This window comes from Copidosoma floridanum, unplaced genomic scaffold (assembly GCF_036245765.1).
Source record: "Copidosoma floridanum isolate Cflo_tuat_1 unplaced genomic scaffold, Cflo_Japanese_pri ptg000021l, whole genome shotgun sequence".
Lineage (NCBI taxonomy): Eukaryota > Metazoa > Arthropoda > Insecta > Hymenoptera > Encyrtidae > Copidosoma > Copidosoma floridanum.
The window spans coordinates 8,932,519-8,954,789 of record NW_028321898.1 but is presented as its reverse complement, the minus strand read 5'-3'; the positions used below and the strand labels follow the sequence as shown (position 1 = coordinate 8,954,789).

Genomic DNA, 22,271 nt, shown 5'->3' with positions numbered 1-22,271 from the left:
CTTCAAGAATATTAAACTACTTTTCTAATTTTACGTGTGGATTGCAAAATAATACGTCATACTAAAAATCTAATACACATAACAATCCTTTTATTCACCCGTTCTAAGAAATACGGTTTGAAAATTGTTATGGAAATTCTGGTTTGATCCAATGAAAGCTTTTTACGATAATTTTCGCAGCATGTAAATTTCTTTTTACAACACTGGCACATATTATCAGGGATGCTAAAAATAGAGAATCCTAAACATTATGATCTATGTTACAAATGAGAGAAATTGGCTAACAGAAGCCTTTTATTATCCAATAATTAAGGTTTATAAATAACAGCTAGTATGGTTAAAGTACAGTTTTTTGATAGTATTTTGTTTTTTAGTGAAAATAAAGTATATCTCATCTTTACGCTGACGAATAAAACTGTATTACATTAGATGAATAGCCCTTCAGAGAAAAATAAACTATGAAATATTTAGCAAGTAGCAAAATAAAGTATTAAACAGATTTTTTTAAGCCTACGCCATACAAAAAATTTTTAAACTAACGTGAAGTGCGTCTGAATCAAGTTGTTGAGACAAAACGTCCCATTGGACTGAAATAAAACAGCCAACAATGAAGGGAAAAGCCCCCAAAAATTAATAGAAATGTACAAAATAGGTTTTTTATTACACAGAAGAAAAAAAAAGTAAAATAAAGCATGTACCATGGAGAAAAATGCAATTTAAAGACGAAAAAGATGAGCCATATCGGATTTAACTGGCTGTGTGATGTTTTCGCAAATTGCAAAAAACCATTATTCTTGACTTTGATTTTAAAAATTAATAAATCGTATTCTAATTAATACGAAGAGTTGAAATTTTAAATAAAAATAGCTATTATTATTCTTAACGTAAGGATTAAATTAAAAAAATATCAGTTATTATTTTGTTGCAAAACTGCTGTAAAAACAAACAAAAGTTCATTTGAAATCTGGCCTTTAGATAGTTGTTAGCCAACAAGGGTTCATTTTTCAAATGCACTTTTATATACTGAAAGTCACTCTACAACTCGTCTAAATGCCATTTTATTTAACCTTGTTAAAATATAGACAAAATTGATGGCAAAAATTTCACTTAAAATAACTCGAAAAAATTATGAATAAAAGCTTAAACTGTTCTTGACACTATTTTTCAAGTGATACAATAAAAATTTTCTAAAAAATTTAATCTTAGCTAATTTGTAGGCATAGTTGTGGTTAGAAATTTTTCAGAAAAAAAGTTGGTGTTTTGATCCTTCTAGAAATCCATTTGCTTGATTTTTAGTTAAGTACTATTTTCATGTTTTTTTAGATTCCTGACAACAACAAAATTACGTGCTTAAATTACAAAAACTGACCATTTACACCCTTTAATAAATTTTTTTTTCATTTTCTTATATGTGTCGTATAACACTTACTTTTTATACTTACTTGAGTCACTGAGCTCAAATGTAAAATTTGAATGACAAAATTTGATCATCCACACCCTTTTTAGAGCCCTATCAACACACTTTGTTACGATTTCTGCATGTACACCATGTTACATAGCATTTTAATTGTTATTTTAGTCGTTTATCGTCAATATAATGTTTAAATTACAAAATTTCACCATTTACACGTACACTATAGCCCTTTTAAAACGCTTTCTTTTATTTCCACGTATACGTCATACTGCATAATATTTTTAAGCTTATTATAGTCACAGATCAAAAGATTCAGGTTTAAATTACGAAGTTCTATCATCCACACCCTTACAACAACTCCATGAATATAAGTGCCTTATATTTTTATATTGTTATTTGGGTCACTGAAAATGAGTTTGGGGTTGTCAAATGTACAAAAAAATTATTATGTGGATTGTAAGTATTAAAGAAATTAATTACGTTACTTTAATAATAAATAGATTCTTGTTCGTCCTGATGCATGGGTACTCACAAGTAGTTATTACTGTTTCATGTACTATAAGAAAATTTGGTGTGTATTTTAAGCTTTTGTAATTAAGTATCTGACTCTAAAGTCAACCTGAAACTCAAAGATGGTTGTACATACATTTTTTCGTCGTAGTCTTTACAATAAGGTAATTAGTATTCCATTAGAAAAATTTCTTTGTAAATTTGAATCTTATATTTACATCTATTAGTCATAAAAATTTCTTCAATGTATACTTTACAATTCCAAATAAGGTATAACTCTAATGCATTACAATGTACTTTATCATCTGTGCTACAATAATGCTGTGGTTAACGGTTTAATACAAATAGTTTTATGATTATAACATTCATAGATAATAACAATTTCTATTTTTATAAGCTTAAATTGATATTATTTGTACCAAATTTGTAAAAAAAACTGAAAAAAAAAAAAATACACGTAGTCTGTCTAATAAGTTGTGTACAAAAATTGTAGTTCATAATTACCAAACATTTGCTAAAAGTTTTTTTTAGGAGTATTTTATTAAATACATTTTTAAATTTAGATGTATTAAAAAGCTATTTTTCTTATTAACAAAATTTTAGTTCTTGGGTTAGGATTTGACAACTAGAATCCGATGCTAATTCAATCGTTGTCCTCATTGACGGCACAGATGAAAAGAAGCTTAATTGAGATTTTTCATTGTTATTTCTAAAGGCAAAATTTGAGTTGATCTTTTTTTCCGTCTGGGCCATCGTCATACACTCATTAAATACTTAAAAATTGACAAGAACAACTAAAACAAAAACTGTTTGTACATTTACCAATTCACCACAAAAATCGTCCAGATACTACTTCTATAAGGGTTATCTAAGCGTATCATTTGCTTTTTTTTGTTATATCTTTGAATAAAAATGGAAAAAAGCGATGAGTAGAAATATAACTTATTTTTTGTACAAGTGTTTCAGGGCTTGTATTAGGGCTGCTCATAATTCAGGTACATAAACATCAACTAATACTATCCATCGTTTTTATGCGTTAAGAGTAACTTATACACAGCTATGAACACAGCGTTTTGATTTAAAATTGTGGTATTGGTTCTCAAATAATATGTGTTCTGTAATATTACCCAGATTAATTGTAAATGAGGCTTATAATTTTATTTAAAATGAAAGCATTATAAATGTAAAATTTATCTATTATCCGTCTGTACATATGTACCAGGGTTTACATAAGGGTCAATCACAGTTCAGGTAAATAAGGATCTATTGACGCTGCTCATGGTTCTGAATCGTTACAACTAACTTATGCGTATCTGCAAGCATGGTGTTCTGATTCAAATATATAATGTAGTCTCATATTTAATGTGTGATGAGGAGTTCTCCAGAGTTGCATACAATGACACTGGGTATGGTGTCTTTATAAATAAAAGTAGATATACGACTGAACGTTATTTTTTACATTTATAACGTGTGGTTGTGGGTGTACACACATAAATAGTAGAAAATATAGTTTAATAAACTATGGAATTCATTAAAAAAAATAAATTCTCTCATCTTAGTCAATCAAGTAAATTATATGTATTGATACCGAAAGTCATGTCAAGGGTGGCAAACATATAATATAAATTATTTGAACTTTTGCGTAATTAATGTATGTGACTTGCATGACTAATTACTTTTTTTTGTCAGTAGAAAAAATATAAGTGTGTCTAATTAATAACAGCTTATGTTTTTTCTGATTATTTAAGATAACACGTGAGTAGTTGTTGCAACACTTTGGCCCTTCACAGTGAACCCCTACCACCTAGATATAGGCTTTCCATGATGATCAAAGACATGGCATGTGGGGCGAAGGACATGCCCCCATCACGGTTAGATTAAATTCCTCCTAACTTTATTAACTTTATGCATGAAAAGAGGGATCTCTAACTTTTTAGTTACTAGATAGGTTAAAATTTCTCCTTCTTACTTAGTATAGGTATTCTTTTTATAATAATAGATCCCTCCAGTAGAAAGAGTCCAAAATATTTTGTAATTTTTTTTCATGGCATTAAAATAAAAAAGTAATTTATAAGAATGTGGTGTGAATTTCAAGTAAGTAATAACAATGGTAAATACGTTTATTGTGCAAAAATCCAGCAGCTCGGTAGAGCCTGCCGGATCGGGGAGCGGGCTGGACTCGGGAGAATAACTTGCAACAACATCACTTTATTTTGACACGCAAGAATAGGTTTATTTCATTACAAGAGGATCTTTTTTAAGCTAAATTACTTACACAGTGCAAAGGCAAGACGAGGAGATTCATGATTACAAGAAAAACAACAGATTAGGCAAGAACAACGGAAAAACTCATTTTTGTCGACGACACTCTGCTCACTGCCCGACTCCTCTTCTTCTCTCTCTGTTAGCTTCTTTTATTCGTCCGCCAGCTCTTCTTCCGGCGCTGCTATCGCCGCTTCTCCGCACCTAATTTCACAACATGTTCGGCTGCTGACGGAACATACCGCCCGCCTCGTTCCTGGGACGAATTTTTTGTAGACAATTTCTCCTAGTTAAGCTTTGGCTGCCCACCGTGAAATCGATGTTTCGCTGCCCACCATTAGAGCAGTGTCAAGCTGCTTATAAACGCCAGAGGCTTTAACTAGCTCCTTGAGTATCGGAAGAAGAGCGGTCTTCACGATCGGTCTAGTGTATTCCTTGGCTGCGACTTTGATTTTGACGACTCTCACCAAACCATCGTTACCCGGGATGACCTCGATCACACGACCGAGAGGCCGTTTGCCCGTCGATGTAATGAGCGTGGGGTCCAAGGCTAGTATCACGTCACCAACAGCGAGGTTTCTACGCCTTTTCGTCTACTTCACCCTCTGTTGCAACGTGTTTAGATATTCTTTAGCCCATTGAGACTAGAAAGCAACGCGTACACCTTGAACTAGGTTTCAGTGGGACAGGCGATCCAAGTTGTCGTCTTGCTCAGCATCGGGCAGACTAGTAAGCGGGCCTCCTATGAGGAAGTGGGCTGAAGTTAGGACGTCCAGATCGTCAGTGTCTCCGACGAGTGGACCAAGGGGCCGGCAATTCAGAATCATCTCAATCTCGACTAACAGGGTCGAGAATTCCTCGTAAGTCATGCGCCTCATTTGGGCGATTCGGAGCAGGTGATACTTCATGGACTTGGCGCCCGCCTCCCACAGCCCTCCAAAGTGAGGAGCCGCAGGAGGGATGAAGTGCCAATCGATGCCCTCCGCTGCGAGATTCTCAGCCACTGAATCCCAACTGTGTTCGGCCTCCTCCATCAATTTTCGAAGCTCGTGATTTGCTTCATGGAAGTTCATCTCATTATCACTCCAGATCTCTTTCGGTTTTCCTTGCCAGCCGACAAAACGAGATAGAGCGCTGAGTAAGCTTGCTGTGGTAAAATCACCGACTAGCCTCAAGTGAATGGCTTTCGTGCGGAGGCAGACGAAAATGGTAACATAGCCCTTTGAAGAGGAAATGCCTCGCCCCTTCAATTGGAGAATCTGATATGGCTCAGCGTAGTCAACATCAGTCTTACTGAATGGCCATGGTGGTGGCGTCACGCGAGCAGCTGACAAATAGCCCATAAATTAATTTATGGGTTGAGCCATAGATCTGGCACACAGGACGCATTTGCGGACATACTTTTTTATCATGGCGTCACCACAAGTGATCCACGCTCGGCACATGCCGTGACCATAGGTAGAACGAAAGCCGCCATGTAGTGCTCGGAGATAAGCCCATTCTACAACAAGGCGCGAGAGATGACATGCGTGGTCCAGTATTAGAGAGTGCTTCTCGTCAAAGGGCAAGGGAGAGTGTCGGAGACGGCCACTAACACGTAACACATCGTTGTCGTCAAGAAATTTGTCCAGACGATTAAGAGGGCTTGATGATGGAATCGATTTCCTCTTCTTCAGGGTGTCAATCTCGGCGGCAAATTAGTGAGCTTGGCTCGCTCTCGCACAGTCCAAGAATGCATTCTGCAACTCGTAAGCTTTACTCGGAGCCCGATAGGCCAGCAGAAACTTGTCCCGTTCCTTTGAGCAAAGGGGTTTTAAAGATCTTACTCGGCTCTTAACTAAGAGCGCTGTGACGTGGTAGCTGAAGCTATCACGTCACTATATACCTATATTTTTGGGCAAGTCATTGACGGCTACCAAGTCCTATGATACAGTATATATTTTACATATGTATCGTTTTACAACACATTCTTAATGTGTGTTGTCGGTGCCGCGGACTACGAGTCAGAGGAGAAAGAAGGACCGAAGACCAGAAAAAGGATTGAAAGTGTGTGTGGTATGATTGGGTGAGCATGTGTGTAAGGTAGAGAAGGAGAGAGAGACGAGGGCTCGTGACAAGTCGGAAAGGTGTGAGCACCAAACGGCCGCGTCAATTCCCTAGTATTTTGAAACCTCCAATAATTTACCGATTTTTAGGCGTGTTGGAGATTTTTCGTATACACGGGAGGGGCGCGCGCATCTGTTGAAGTGCACTGCCATAACGCAGCAGTACCACGAGAGCCATTAGAGAGAGCAGAGTCAATGAGAATTATAGCAGCCACGATAGAGAGAGAAAACGAGAATATTGACGAGTATCCGCGAGACAACAACGGGAGAATCTTCAGAGCAGAGTAGATTAAAAAGAAGTATTGGTGAGAGATAGGGAAACGATAGGGCAGAGGAAGAGATTGAGGAGAGCGGGATCAGGATTAAGTGTAACGAGAGAGCAGCTGAGGCTAGGAAAAAGGGGAATTTGTGAGGGACCATCGGGCAAGAACAACGGAGATGGCCCGAGGCAGAGAGCACGGCCGAGCCGTCACGACGAGTGAGACGAGTTCCAGGTAGTCGTACCCTGCAAGAATAACCAGGAGGTAAGTGTGCTGTAAATAGTGCACCGGGTGGTATACGGGATAGTGTTGGGACGATCTGAGCGGGCGCGGGTGAGTGTGTGTAGGCGTGAAAAGGGGGTGTAGTCGTGGGTAGTGGTGGTGTCAGGGTGTAGGGCACTAGAGAAAGGTCGAGAGATAAGGAGTGTAAGTGGGATTGTGTGCGAGCGTGTGCGTGTGAGTGAGAGATTTAGGTACGGGTCACCGCCAACCGAATAAAGGTTAAGGCCGGCAGAGGACGACCAGGAGTCGCTCAACCCAGGACATCTACCTCGAGAACATTGGAACCATACATATAAATACATATATATATATATAGAGAGAGAGAGAGAGAGAGAGAGAGAGTGAGAGGTGGGACTTGTACAGAGTAGAGAAGGGAGAATAAATAGCGCATGCGCTGTGAAAGTGATACCAGGGAATTATTTTTTTGTAGTTGGTGCCCCGAAGTCCCCTTCTAGTTCCCGAGCCTAAGCCAACAGTCGAGTGTCAGGTTTGTGGTACTCCAGGAGTAGTCTTCTCGTACTGTCCCAAGTGTGCGTTTTGGCGAAAAACAATGGGAAACGGGGCGTGCGGGGGCCAGAATTAAACGAGTTAACTTCTGCAACCCCGCGCTCCGTCTGGGGCGAGAATTAAAGGGGAATAGAATCGAGACGAGATATAAGGGAGAGGTTGAGAATGAAGTAAGGAATTCGTGGATATTTGAGGGGAGCGAGGGGCAGAAGATCGATAGCGAAAAAACGTGGATTTTGGGAGCAGATGGCCAATTAGTTTTGGTCCCTAGGAAGACTCTCCAAGAGCTACCAAGTAAGAGAAAGGGGAACCCGACCGGGAAATATGTGAGGATGAGTAAGCGGTTAGAGGTGGGGTCTCCGAATAAAAATGGTGATGTGGGGGAAAAAGAGAGAACACTGGTCACATGGAAGAACGACGATCCTATAGGGCAGTCACGGGAAAGAGAGTGGAAGCAAACAGTGAATGAGAAGAATGAGACAATGTGGTTCACTAAAGAGGTGTCAGGTCCAGACAAAGACTTTGATGTTCAGGTGGACAATTTAAAGAGGGAACAAGACTGGAAAATGGAGAAAATTCGTTATAGGGAGGAAGTCATCGAGCCGAACTTAGAAAACGTCAGGACGACTACAGATTGGGAAATCAAGCGACAAGAAATGGGAGAGCGGATTGGGTCGGCCCGAGAGGAAGGTGAGCCACAGCAGATCGATGTCGAAGATCTTTAGGACTTCTTCAATAGGGCTTTTGGAGATGAGTCGAAGGACCAACAGTTTCGAGAATCAAGCTCAGACGCAGTTCTTCGGGAAAAGTACAGAACGTTGGGCCGTTATCAGACTACACCTCCCGACGTCAGTGGTGGGCAAAAAGAGGATCAGGATGGAGGGAATAACGGCCAAGAGATCCAGCGAGAGGATGTGGCGGGTACAAATAACAAAAATCGACCTTATCTGTCAGTGGTGTTAGAGGGCCAGGAATACAGCGCTCTCCTGGACACTGGGGCACAATCGTCGCTGGTAGGACCCAGACTGGTCGAACGTTTTCGAAATAGGTTGAAACCTATCAACGCGGCTATCGTTAGCGTGAACGCCACGTTTTCATGGGTCTTAGGAACTTTAAAAATAAGCTGCGAGATTGATGGTCACGTGAGAGAGGTACAGGTCCGGGCAGTCACTGATATCAACCAGGACATAATTCTGGGACGGGATTTCCAGGACATGTTCGATATGGATCTTCGATTGGGCCAAGAAATGTTTCGAGTGTTCGAGGGTGATTGGCATTCGTTCAAGAGTGTGGGGGATGCACCCAAGGGCATCCTCCATGCTGAATGCGCTGGGATAAATAAAATCTCGACAGAGGAGCGGGAAGAAATTGAGCGAATGGTAGACGATATTTTAGGATCAGCTGAGAAACCTTTAGGAAAGACTCCTCTCATGGAGCACGTGATCGAAGTGACGGTCGACAAACCCATACTTCATGCATACCGAAGGATGTCTCCGAAGATGCATGAGGTGGCTGTCGAGGAGGTCAAATGGTTATTCCAAGAGGGAATAATAGAGCGATCCGCTAGTGATTATTGCCAAGCACCCGTCTTACACAAAAAGCTGGATGGAACATATCGGTTTTGTATAGATTTTAGGGATTTGAACAAGGTAACCAAGCGGGAGGCACATCCTATGCCTAGCATGGATACTATTTTGGACAGGCTGCGCGACGCCAGGTATTTGTCTAAAGTGGACCTGAAGCAGGCGTATCATCAGGTACCAATGGCCAGGAATAGTCAAAAGTTTACGGCCTTTGCCGTGCAAGGGTCAGGACTCTGGCAATACAAAAGAATGCCATTCGGGTTAAGCAACGCGCCGATGACATTTCAACGTCTGATAGACATATTATTTGGAGAGGAGTTGCGACCCCAGGTGTTTGGATATCTAGATGACATAATTGTGGCTACCGATACCTACGAGAAACACAAATATTATCTGAGATTAGTTTTAGAGAGATTAGTGGGAGAGGAGTTACAAGTAAAAAGAGAGAACTGTGAGTTCTGCATGCCACGGTTAACGTATTCAGGATTTATTTTGAATAATGAGGGGTTGAGGCCGAATGAGAAAAAGGTAGAGTCTGTCCTTAACTATCCAGAGCCGAAGAATGTTTAGCAATTGCGGCGGTTTTTGGGAATGGTAGGGTGGTATTCGAGGTTCATAGAGGGTGATTCAGAGCTCAAGGTACCCTTGGTCAAGTTACTTAGGAAGAAACAGTCGTGGATCTGAGAACAAGACCAGCAGGAAGCCTTTGAGGGTCTAAAAAGGGCACTCACTACCGCTCCGGTGCTGGCGAGGCCCGATTTTTCAAAGCTATTCATGTTACAAACGGACGCAAGCGTGTATGCCCTAGGGGCCGTACTCACTCAATCGAACGAGGACGGAGAACATCCCATTATATATGTGAGTCGGGTCCCTTTACCAACGGAGAGGAACTATAGTACCACAGAAAAGGAGTGCTTGGCAGTGATTTGGGCCAATAAGAAGCTACGTCCCTACTTGGAGGGATACGAATTCACCGTTATCACCGATCATGCAGCGCTCAAGTGTTTGAGAAACTTGCGAGAACCCACAGGAAGACTAGCTTGATGGGCGATCGAGATGCAGCAGTGAAGTTTCGAAATAATCCATCGAAAGGGGGCGCTAAATCATGTACCAGACGCTCTATCCAGACTATACGAAGAGGAGGAGATGGCGATAGGGGCATTTGAAGAGACAACGGACCCCGAGTATTTGAGGTTGATTAGGGAAATAAGCGAGGCCCCTTACAAGTTCCAAGGGTGGCGAGTCGAAGATAATAAACTTTATAGGCATCGTTACAATCCTTTACTGGATCCTATCGCGTTTCCGGAGGAAAACTGGAGACTAGTAGTACCAGCCGAGTCCCGGGAGAAGGTAATTTACGACGCACATTGCCTTCCCTCCAGCGGACATTTGGGAATAGAGAAAACGTACGACCATATAGCCCGAGAGTATTATTGGAGAGGTATGTATTACGACGTGAGGAGTTTTATTAGAGCGTGTCCCGAGTGTCAGATGTATAAGGTACCGCAAACCGGCGCTGTAGGACTAATGGGGAAGCGAATAGTGAAAAGGCCGTGGGCCGTGGTGGTGGCCGACCTTATGGAGTTTCCACCTAGCAAGAACTGGCACAAATATTTGGTAGTCTTCCAAGACCTTTTTACTCGTTGGATTGAGGTGAAACCTCTAAGGAGGGCCGACGGGAGGTCGGTAGTGGGAGCATTCGAAGGACTTGTGTTATTTAGATGGGAAACTCCGGATTTCTTCCTCACAGACAATGGAAAGGAGTTCGACAATCAGTTGATGCGGAAGATGCTAGAGGAATATGGGGTTAAACACGTGTTTACGTTACCGTACCATCCACAGGCGGATCTGGTTGAGCGCAGCAATAGGACGATAAAAACTATCATTGCCATATTTGTGGGACAGGATCATAGGAATTGGGATAAATACCTTCACGAGATTAGGCACGCTATAAATACAGCAACCCAGGCCACAACAAAGGTATCACCTGCGTATCTAAACTATGGCCGACACCCTCGACCAGTGAAGAGTTTACGGAAAGACATAGAGGCCATTGAGACGATTGAAAGGATAGGACTAGAAGCATGGGTAGATAGGATCAAGAGGTTAGATGCGTTGCGGGATCTGGTAGCGAAGCACATAGATACTGCGAGGGAGACTTAAGCGAAACGATTTAATATGAACAAAAAAGATGTTAGATTTTCGGTAGGAACCTTAGTACTGCGTAGAACCCACCCCTTGTCTGACGCGTCAAAAAAGTTCGCGGCGAAACTCGCACCTTAATTTGAAGGGCCCTACGAGATAATCGAGGTTAAGTCGCCGACGGTTTATGTGTTAGGAGAGGGGAAGAAAAAAAGTCACGGTCTCAACGAAGCTCATGTGTCAGAACTTAAAAGATAAGTGCCCAAGAGAGGCCAACAAACAGAAGGGGAGATAAGGATAGGATAACCTGGTTTTCTTTAATTTCCTTTGTACAGGTGGACAAGAGTCAGCAAGTCCGAGGAAGATCAGAATATGGAACGTAGAGAGCTTTCGTCTCCCGGTCCAGTAGAGGATCCCCAAGAGATAAGTGAGGAGAGGGAGAAGAAACTGTTAAACTCCGATCAGAAAGGAGAGGGAGGAGGAAGCATTGGAGTAGTAGCGAAGAAGGAAAAGGAAAGAGGGCCAGAGAAGGAAAAGGTAGGAGAGGAGGAAGAAGGAGAACGAAGAAGAAAAAGAGGGGAAATGATGTCTGGGAGAAGGAGGACTATGGACTGGTAGAGTTGTTAGATGAAGGACTAGAAGAGGAATTGGGCAGGTCATTGGAGAGTGTCAAGGAAGTGTCTGACTTGAAGGAAGCTTAGGGCAAACCCCTCCCTAACTCGGGCGAAGGTGAAGGGGACTCCAACCCCGAGATCCACCCCCCCTTCCCAGTTCCCCCGGGACCCGACCCGAGGCTCCCTCGTCCCCCAGTCCCGGAGAGAGAGCTCGATAATTTGGTGAGCCATATGGGAATGTGGAAGACCCACACTACCTCGACCACCACGGTGACGAAGCCTTCGTGTGGGTGGCTAGTCTCCACAGGAATCCACGGCAGATATTGGTGGCCCCCCTCTCAGGGCTTGGAAAGGAGCGAGGGCGTCACCCTTAATGGACCTCAGGAGAAGGGCTCGAGTCAGGAGGATCGAAGGAACGTATCCCAAACCCCACTCCCCGAGGAACTTCCACCAGAGATCGCGGACCAAAGGGATAGTTCCCGGGACCCCGAAGAAGTCACTATGACCGAGACGGAGGCGGAGGCCTCTCGGACCTATGTCCCTATCCAATCCCACAATCAATTTTTCGTCGAGGAAGAGGAGAGTTGGGACGTAATCTTCCCCACCCCTCCGAAACCAAGGACACCGGGAAAGCTGGCGGCCATCCCGGAGGAAACCCCATTGAAGAAGGGACCCGTCATTGAAACCCGATTGAAGAAGGGACCCGTCATCAAGATGGTCCAGGCATTCCCCCCTCCGAATCGAGCGGTTGGGAAGCCGTCGAGGGGATCCACGAAGGTCAAGACGGTGGGCACCACCTTTGGCAACCTCCTGCCCATTCCGTTTGACCCCACTCTAGACCCCCCACCCTTCCGATGTTTCCACTGTTGGCAGCCTGGCCACATCGCGCTCAAGTGCCCCAGGCCACCCGTGAAGCATTGCCGAAACTGTGAGCGTCAGGAGGTGGACATCGAGGATTGTCCTCGATGTGGGACCGAGGAGAAGCGTCAACGGCAAGAGCGAAAGAGGAGGGCAGGAGAGGCCACAATGAACCCGGGCGAGGTCGCTGGTCTGGCCGCGCGCCTAGATCTAACCAGGGAAGGAAAGCCAAGTCCACCTCTGCATCATGGCGAGTACCCCCACCGCTTCCAAGACCACTGCCGGGAAAATCTCGCGAAGGAAGCTGAAGCGATGAGGGAAGAATGGAAGGACGCCAAAACTCAAAAAACCAGGGGAGAGCAGACTTCGCAACTTCCGGACCTGCGAAAACAATTGGATGAGCAACGAGCAAAGAAGGGGAGGATGAACGCCTATGAGCAGTGCCTCCAAGAGGAACGAAATCGAAGGGAGGAACATAACCGGGAAGAAGAGCGAAGGAGCCAGGAAAAACGGCAAGCTAATAGGTTGAGGGACAAGAAAGAAAGAGAAGATCAAGAAAGAAGAGAGAAGAAAGAAAGAGAAGATCAAAAAAGAAGAGAGAAGAAAGAAAGAGAAGATCAAGAAAGAAGAGAGAAGAGAGAAAGAGAAGATCAAGAGAGAAAACAGATGTAACACCAGAGGAAGACGAGAGAGGAAGGGCAAAGGGAAAAGAAGAGAGAAATATTGGAGCAAGAGAAGAGGAGAGCGGAACAGAGCAAAATGATAAGTGAATCCGAAGAAAAGAAGAGAAAGAGAGAATGGGAAAGCCAAGGAGGATTGACGGAGCAGTGGAATAAGTATATGGCCGAAAAAACCCGAAAAAAAGAGGACGAGACGAGAGCTCAAGAAGAGATAAGGAAGAGGAAAAAGGAAGAGAGAAAGAGGCGTGAAGAATTAAGACAGGTAGAAATGTATCACAAGGAACTGAAGCGAAGGATCGAGAAAAAGCGATTGGAAGATATTAAAAGAAGGAAGGACCAAGATCGAGAGCTTCGTCGTAAGAAGGAGGAAAAGGCGATCGAGGAAAAGAGGAAAAAGGAGAGGCAAGATCGACGCGACGTTAGGAAGTCTCGGAGACAATCGGGACAGGAGGAGGGGACCCACTCTTCGAAATCAAGGGGGGGCTCGTGCCCAGGGCATCCACGTCACCGATCCCGCTCGAGGAGGCACGACCTTCATTCCCGTAGCGGTCAACTAGAAGCAGCCTTGCGGTTGGTCGAGCACATCGACGATTTACCGTCCACCACTAGACAGCGGGTGTTGGACGGGACTTCCCGGAAGTCGTCCTCATCACCCTAGAGGTGTGGGTCGCCGAGGACACAGGGATGGAGGAGGTTGAGGGGGACCAGAAAATGGAATACGAGGACGCAGAGGGCCAGAGAGAGGAGAGATATAGAGAAAAAAAAGAAAGATCCAAAGAAATAGAGCTATTAAGGCCAACGGAGAAGGAGAGAATAATTTTATTTTTTCAGGACTAGGACTAGAAAAGACAGGCAGGAGAGAGACCTTGTATAGGGGAAAACCCCAGGCTAGACTAATAATTACTTATTTCAGGTAACCAGGGGACCCCGAAGATGAGGAACGAGGAGTCATCGGGGGAGAGATCCCAGGTAAGCGTCTTTCATTAATTATATAGGTAGTTGCCAATAGTAGACGGCTTTAGACATTCGGAGGAATGTGTAGCCTAGGAGGGGGGTTTGTGACGTGGTAGCTGAAGCTATCACGTCACTATATACCTATATTTTTGGGCGAGTCATTGGCGGCTACCGAGTCCTATGATACAGTATATATTTTACATATGTATCGTTTTACAACACATTCTTAATGTATGTTCTCGGTGCCGCGGACTACGAGCCAGAGGAGAGAGAAGGACCGAAGACCAGAAAAGGGATTGAAAGTGTGTGTTATATGATTGGGTGAACATGTCTGTAAGGTAGAGAAGGAGAGAGAGACGAAGGCTCGTGACAAGTCGGAAAGGTGTGAGCACCGAGCGGCCGCGTCAATTCCCTAGTTTTTAGAAACCTCCAATAATTTACCGGTTTTTAGGCGTGTTGGAGATTTTTCGTATACACGGGAGGGGCGCGCGCATCTGTTGAAGTGCACTGCCATAACGCAGTAGTACCGCGAGAGCCATCAGAGAGAGCAGAGTCAATGAGAATTATAGCAGCCACGATAGAGAGAGAAAACGAGAATAGTGACGAGTATCCGCGAGACAACAACGGGAGAATCTTCAGAGCAGAGTAGATTAAATATAAGTATTGGTGAGAGATAGGGAAGTGATAGGGCAGAGGAAGAGATTGAGAAGAGCGGGGTCAGGATTGAGTGTAACGAGAAAGCAGCTGAGGCTAGGAAAAAGGGGAATTTGCGAGGGACCATCGAGAGATAAGAGGTGTGAGTGGGATTGTGTGCGAGCGTGTGCGTGTGAGTGAGAGATTAAGGTACGGGTCACCGCCAACCGAATAAAGGTTAAGGCCGGCGGAGGACGATCAGGAGTCGCTCAACCCAGGACATCTACCTCGAGGACATTGGAACCATATATATATTTACATTTATACAGAGAGAGAGAGAGAGAGAGAGAGAGAGTGAGAGGTGGGACTTGTACAGAGTAGAGAAGGGAGAATAAATAGTGCATGTGCTGTGAAAGTGATACCAGGGAGTTATTTTTTTGTAGTTGGTGCCCCGAAGTCCCCTTCTATTTTCTTTTCAGGAGTGCTCGGCGTTCCCGAGCCGAGCACCAGCGGCAGACCTCCCGGAGGAGAGGAATCCAGTGAAGAGGGACGAGGAGGAGTAAGTAAGCGAGTTTTTTTCTTTGTGAGGGAATTCGGGACGGCTGTTTTCCTGGCCGAAAAATTCCTGTCACAGCGCAAAGCAACGGCATCTAACGAGAACCCGCAGAAGGCGGCACAAGCTCGAAAACTTCTTAAAAAGCGTGCGGTGCGCTTCTAATACAGTTGAACACACAGTAACTTGATGAGCTTCTTCGTAGTCAGTTAAGACAGTGGAAGGCCTTAGCTGATCGAGCGGAGCCGGCCACGAATCAGGGGGGAACGCCAGTCAGGGTGGGCCATGCCACCAGAGCAAGTTCCACTGAAGCTCAATAGGTGAAGCGCCTCTGGTTGCGATGTCAGCTGGATTCTCGCCAGTGGGCACGTAACGCCACGTCTTATGGGAAGTGAGCTTTTGAATGTGTTTGATGTAGTTGTTGACTAGACTGTTGCCGATTGGTTCGTCTGAGCCTAGCCAGCCCACCATGGTGCTAAAGTTACTCCATAGAAAATGCTGATCGCTTGGCTCGTCTAAGCCAGTAGCTACCATCCCGAGCAATTTTGTGGCTAGTAAAGCGGCTCTCAGCTCCAAGCGTGGGATGGTCATCCTGGCCCTCGAATATTTGGCTGGAACCAAGCTCTTGATGGGAGAAAGCTTTGTTTTGGCACTGATAAGGCTCACGATGAAACTCTCATTAACCCGCTTAACTCTGAGGTGCACTGCCGCAGCTATGGCCCGTCAACTTGCATCCGCAAATGCGTGCAACTGCAAGCCAATGTTCGGGGCTAACTGGAACCATCTCGGCAAAGTGAGTGAGCCAATGTCAGCCAGATTTGATCGAAATTTTGCCCAGCAGGTTGCGTATAAGGTCGGTAAAGGTTCATCCCAAGCTAGCTTTGCTCTCCATAAGTCTTGAACTATCATCTTTGCCGAGACGGCAACAGGGGCTAGCAAGCCCACCGGATCCCACAAGCCGGCCATCTCCGCAAGAGCGCGTCGTTTGGTTAGAGTTTCAGGCTTGCCTGGTTTGGGAGCAGCAAATCTACATGAATCCGCCTCAGGATCCCAAGCAATGCCCAGCTCACTGACGGGCCCGTCAGTAGTAAAGTGCATCCAGTCAGGGCGGAGAAGGTCGTCCGGAGGCAAATCTTTCAGCAAACGTCGATCATTTGATACGTGCTTCTTCAGCGGAAAACCACCCGCCATGAGCAGCTGAATTATCTGATCCCTGCGAATTCAAGCTGCCTCCACACTATCACCGCCAGTAAGAAAGTCGTCTACGGACAGGTCTCGACATATAGCGTCGACGGCCTCGGGGAAGCCTGCACCCTCGTCCTTACACCGTTGCATGAGAGTTCTCAAAGCTAAACATCGGGCGCTAGCCTCACCGTACGTCACGGTGAGGAGGACATAGTGAGACTCCAGTTCATCCTCTGTGGCGCTCCACAATACCCGCTGCACGTGCACATCTTCGTCCCGTACGCAGATCTGACGAAACATCATTTTGATGTCCGCACAAAATGCAATCCTGTGCCGCCTCTATCGTGTGATGACGCTTGAGATGTCATTTTGCAGTTTTGGGCCGGAATGGAGAGCATCATTAAGGCTAAATCCCGTTGATGTAGGGCTAAAGGCGTTGAACACCACGAGCAGTCACTTTCCGTTGTCATCTTGCTGCCAGATGGTATGATGAGGTACATACTTGACCCTGCGAGAGCACAAACTGATTTTCTCGGCTGATGCAAGACGCATGTGCCCTAGCTCGAGATATTCTGACATGAAATCGATGTAGTAGCTGCGAAGCGTTGCGTCGTTTCTCATTCTTCTGTGAGCAGAGGCCAAGGCTCTTTGGGCCTGAATCAAGCTGCCACCGATGAGATTGAGTCCAACACTCTTAATGGGCAGTGGGACGACGTACCGGCCACTCTCAGACCTGGTGTGATGCTGGGTATAACAGTCCTCGCACTCAGCATCCGTAGGAGAGACTCGTACTGTTTGAGGGACTTCCTCCATAGCCCAGTAGCGCTGCATGAGCCGAATAAGTTGCTCGTAACACGTATCTCGATCCCCGAGTACTGTCGTCAAACTCGTGGTCACTGAGGTGGAAGACTAACCATGTGCTTTGGTAATAGTCCAACCAAAAACGGTTCTCTGTGCCATGAGACTACCTCAGAGAACGAGGCCAGGAAGGAGGATCTTGGCATAAACGTCTTCTCCAAGCACTCCACCCTTTGTGGTCTCGAGAAAGTTGGGTCAGCCAGTTTGAATCCAATAAAGTGTGAATGGAGATCCATGCCTGGCTCCTGAAATGGTGTGGTCAGATCGATCTGCTGTAATGCATAGGTGGACACATTGATGCAGCAACTATCGTCATCAGCAATTATTTTGAGGTGAGTGCGGGTGACACAGCAACTTATTGCACCTCCAGACACTCCCACGACGCCGATGGAAGATCTCTCCAGAGTGTGCCCGTACTTGCGAGCCGTGGACAAGCTGGTGAATGTCGACTCCAAGCATGGATCAAGCAGAGCTCGAGCCCTTCCTTGTCGTCCACTCGGGTTGTAGAGCGTGACCATAGCTGTGGGCAAGAGGCCTAGTCATGTTGACTCCGCCTCAGTCAGGCCGGGGGAGGCCAAGTTCTACGGATCCTGCTTCGGTCGCTTGGTCCGCACGTCAGAGTAGAGTGAGGAGCCGGGGCGCTTGACCGAAGCCTCGTGGATTGAAGTGTGGTATTGTGCCCCACATGCTTGGCACGTCATCGGAGAGGGGCAGCGGCTAACTGGATGTCCCTCTCGAAGGCAGTTAGAGAACAGCTGTCTTTGTGAAACAAGGCGTTGTCGATTCTTTGGCGTAATTTGCTTGTACGCAAGGCAGTGACCAATGTAGTGATAGGCCGCACATGCTGCACATTGAGCCGCTTCGATAGTGGTGGCGGCCACCGTACGAAATGAGCGAGAATTCACATTTGGACCGCTATTGCTTCTCTGAGGAGCCACTGGCAGCTTGGGTGCTTTGGACATTGCCGTCGTAGAAAGTCGGTCAATGTCTTAAAAGTGGGGTATGCATGCCCGGTTGTTTACGACTCCTTATCAAGAGCCTCCAGCTCTGCTTCCCAATCCCGTCTGGTGATTCCATCCATCACATCAGCCGAGAGAGAGACGAAACAATCGTCCCATTGATCGACGGGACGTTCAAGGGCTCCTAACTGGTCATGATGTCGCTCTAGGTCGTCAAGTAAAGTTTGGAGTCCTGTGGCCGACTCCTCTCTGAGTGGCCGCATTGACCTTAATGCTTTAAGATGCTCTTGGGTCAACTGATGTCAGCGGTCATAGCGTGACTCCAAAGTTGACAAAGCAATTCCATAATTTAGGCCAGTTATTTCTAGGCTGTCAAGAGCTGACTTGGCCTCTCCAAGGACGCTTGTTTTGAGATAGTGTAGCTTGTCGATGGGTGACAGTGACTCATTACCATGAATGAGGGATTTGAATAAATCTCTGAATGCCTTCCAATTCTCTCGTCGTCCGTTGAAGGTAGGTAGCGTGATTTTTGGTAGCCTAGAGATATCCCACGTTGGATTTACCTCAGGTGCTGGCTGGTGTTCGTGCATACGGATGAATCTCATGCGTTCATTATACAATCGCCCCCTTGGTTGGACATAAATCATATCTACGGCGAAATACTTGCTGTTGGCGAAGTAAGGTTCATTTTGAACTGTTTCATCTGACAGCAGTTTGAGATAATTCTCCGTAAAGCTAGCCCACTCATCTTCAAGAAGCTTGAGTTGGCTAGAGACGAAACCCTCACTCCATTGATCAGGTAGAGTGTTCTGGATCACTCTTGGCGAGTTTTCGATTACTTGGCTCAGGGCAAGTTGAGTACTAAGTGACTCCATGTCTCTGCAAGGCAAAAGTTCGGTCGGTCATGTAAGCAACAAGGAGGAGAATATATCATTCGATTGCTACAGAGAAGTAGCAAAATATGGCGAGCTGTGTGGCCCCAAGAAAGGCGAGCCAGACGTGCATGAGATTTGAGTATTTGATGAGTAAATGTGGTACAACAAAGCCGTTGTTGGTTAGCTGTTGCGTAGCATTCTATCTTGAGCGTTGTTGCTCGTCAATTCGTGTTGGAGGTATCGTTACTTCGAGCATAGAACAGGTGAGATATTGTGATTGTTGTTAAACACTATCACCTGCAAGAAAAATTCATTCGAGCAGCCAAAGGGGGCTCTCTCTCGGTCGATGCGAACAGCCATCGTTGACTGTCGCTTGATCGACGCAAGCATGTACATTTGCTTCTGCTGTGCCCTTTTCCCGGGGCAGGGGAGGTTAGACATGTACAGAGCAACAAAGAAGAGGTTACAAGACAATGAAGCGTGAGAGATAATTGCTCGCCTGTGACGCGCGGGTTGGAAATATGGCTAGCTACCGACATACGTACATGCATATATGTCAGCGTAAATGCACGTTACAAACACTCAAAGAGCCTCTGCAAGCCTGGCAAGCCTGGCAATTGGCCATTCCAGATACACCAGAGCTGAATGGGAAATCCAAGTGACTGAATCAAACTATCCAAAAGAAGACCAGAACTTATATGACTATGGCTTACCAGAAAACATGTGAGACCTTGCCTTAACAGATATCAACAAACCACATTAATCAACTGACATGGCAATCCCACTTCTAAAGTATGCTCCAAATCCAAAATTTCACATGCAACAACTAAAAAGATTTGGCTGCTTGGCCTATGTAATGGTGCAGAAAAGAATAAGACCGAAATTCGGATTCACAGGACGCCAAGCCATACTTCTGGAATACACTCTCACAGAGTGTTTAGTTTTAAAACCTGAAACTGGTACATTCTATGAAAGCAGAGACATAAGATTCAATGAAAGACTGATATACAAAGACGTATACAAGGTAAACATCATTTAAGACTGGCAAGAAGTTTCTAAACCCATTGACCATGGTAAATGGCTGATAGAATTTACTGAAGCTGAGACAGAAGAGTTCAACACAACAGAGGGAGGAAACCAAATGCAAAGAGGAAAAGAAAGACCCCAGAAGAATAAAGGAACAACTGAGACCGCTTTAAACAAAGAAAGTGCAAAAATCGATTTACCGATACTTGATTCAAGCTTTTCTGGAATGCAAATTGCAACAGAACTAAATAAGCAGATCGCTTACGATCATGAGGATCTTGAGGAAAATGTGATGGCACACTATTGCGGAACCATCAGAGCTCAAGATAAACTACTCCATGCTCTGCTAGCAAAGATCCACATGGACCTATGTAACTTCCACGAAGCCATGAATACGGATGACAGAGCTAAATGGAATTTGGCCATTGAAGAGGAACTGGGATCTATGTACAAAAACAACGTATGGGAACTTGTAAATAGACCCAATCGAGACAGAAAAGGAGAAAAACCTAACATAATCGACTTCCGTTGGGTATTTGAAAGAAAATGTGAAGGCAGTTGGACCGTTAAATACAAAGTGAGACTGGTAATCAGAGGATTTAAAGACAAAAGCTCTTACTGTTTACAAGTAACGTATACATCCGTATCGAGACTAGCCCTAATTAGAGCAGTTTTAGCCGTAATAAACAAGCACTACATGGATACATGTTAACTAGACGTCGAAACAGCTTTCCTAAACGAAATCATACAAGATGAAAAATTCATGGAAATTCTGCAGGGAGTGAAACGTTTGGAGACAAATAGAAAAATGAGAGTGTGCAAATTAAAACGAGCCCTTTATGGATTAAAAGTAAGTCCTAAATTTTGGAATGAGCTGTTCACTGAGACTGCTACAAAAATTCTCTCAACTGCTCACCCAAGTGAACCTTGTCTATTTATCTGGAGAAGTGCAAATAAATTCATACTTCTTGTCTTACATGTAGACGACATGCTCATGGCAAGCAATGACGGGCTGAAACTTGAAGGAATAAAAAGGGGACTGCAAAAGGAATTTGATGTGACAGATCTGGATGAGACCGAAAATTTCCTGGGTATTGAAATAAATAGGGACAGAAAGAATAAAGTAATCATGTTCACATAGAAAATATACACTGAATATATCTTAAAGCAGCTTTGATTTGACGAATTCAAGCCTTGTAAAACACAGATGGTCACAAATCATGTTTCAAATAAATCTAGAACAGACAGGGAGGAGACTGATAACAACGAGATTTTAACTAAGATCTCAAATCTTAAAAACGTACCATACCAAGAAGCCGTGGGTAGTTTACTCTACTTAGTCAACACGGTGAGACCAGACGTATCCTACGCAGTCAACATTACTAGCAGACATCAGATTAAGCCAACCAAGGAAGACTGGCTGAAAATCAAAGGAATTTTTTAATATTCATCCGGGATCACAAACAAGGGACTGACTTTCAGTGGAAAACAGAGCGACCTGGAAGTCTTTTCAGATGCGAGCTTTGCTAATTGCAAAGGTTCTTTGACGACATACGGTTACTTGGTGAGACTGTATGAGGACACTGTGGCTTGGCGTACACACAAGCAAACGTATGTTGCCTTGTCAAATTGTGAGGCGAAATACGTAGCTCTAAGTGAAGCCTGTCAAGAGATGATAGCATTGTGTAATTTACTTAGTTTGATTGTGGATATGAACTTCTCCCCAATGACGCTGTGGTGTAACAATGCTGCAGATGAAGTGAACGCGAATACCTCAGGAGGTGGAAAATTTAGACACATGCGTATAGTGAAGCAGGATAACGTCAAAGAAAAGATTCTTGTGAAGATGGTAAAAATCAAATGGGTTCCATCCAAAGATTAACTTCCTGACATTTTCACCGACCCTTTAGCGATTCAACTTCACAAGAGACTGACGAGACTGATATTAAACAATGATAAATGAATTGTTTACCTCATTGTCTTTAAATTTATTTTGTATGTAACAGAAAAA

General features: G+C 44.5%; 1 long non-coding RNA gene across 1 annotated transcript in view; it reads right to left on the bottom strand.

Moving 5' to 3' along the window:
- The window catches only part of LOC149374114 (uncharacterized), a 98,255-nt gene that overhangs the window by 59,882 nt on the left and 16,102 nt on the right, over positions 1 to 22,271 (bottom strand). The gene's annotated exons all lie outside the window — the stretch shown is intronic.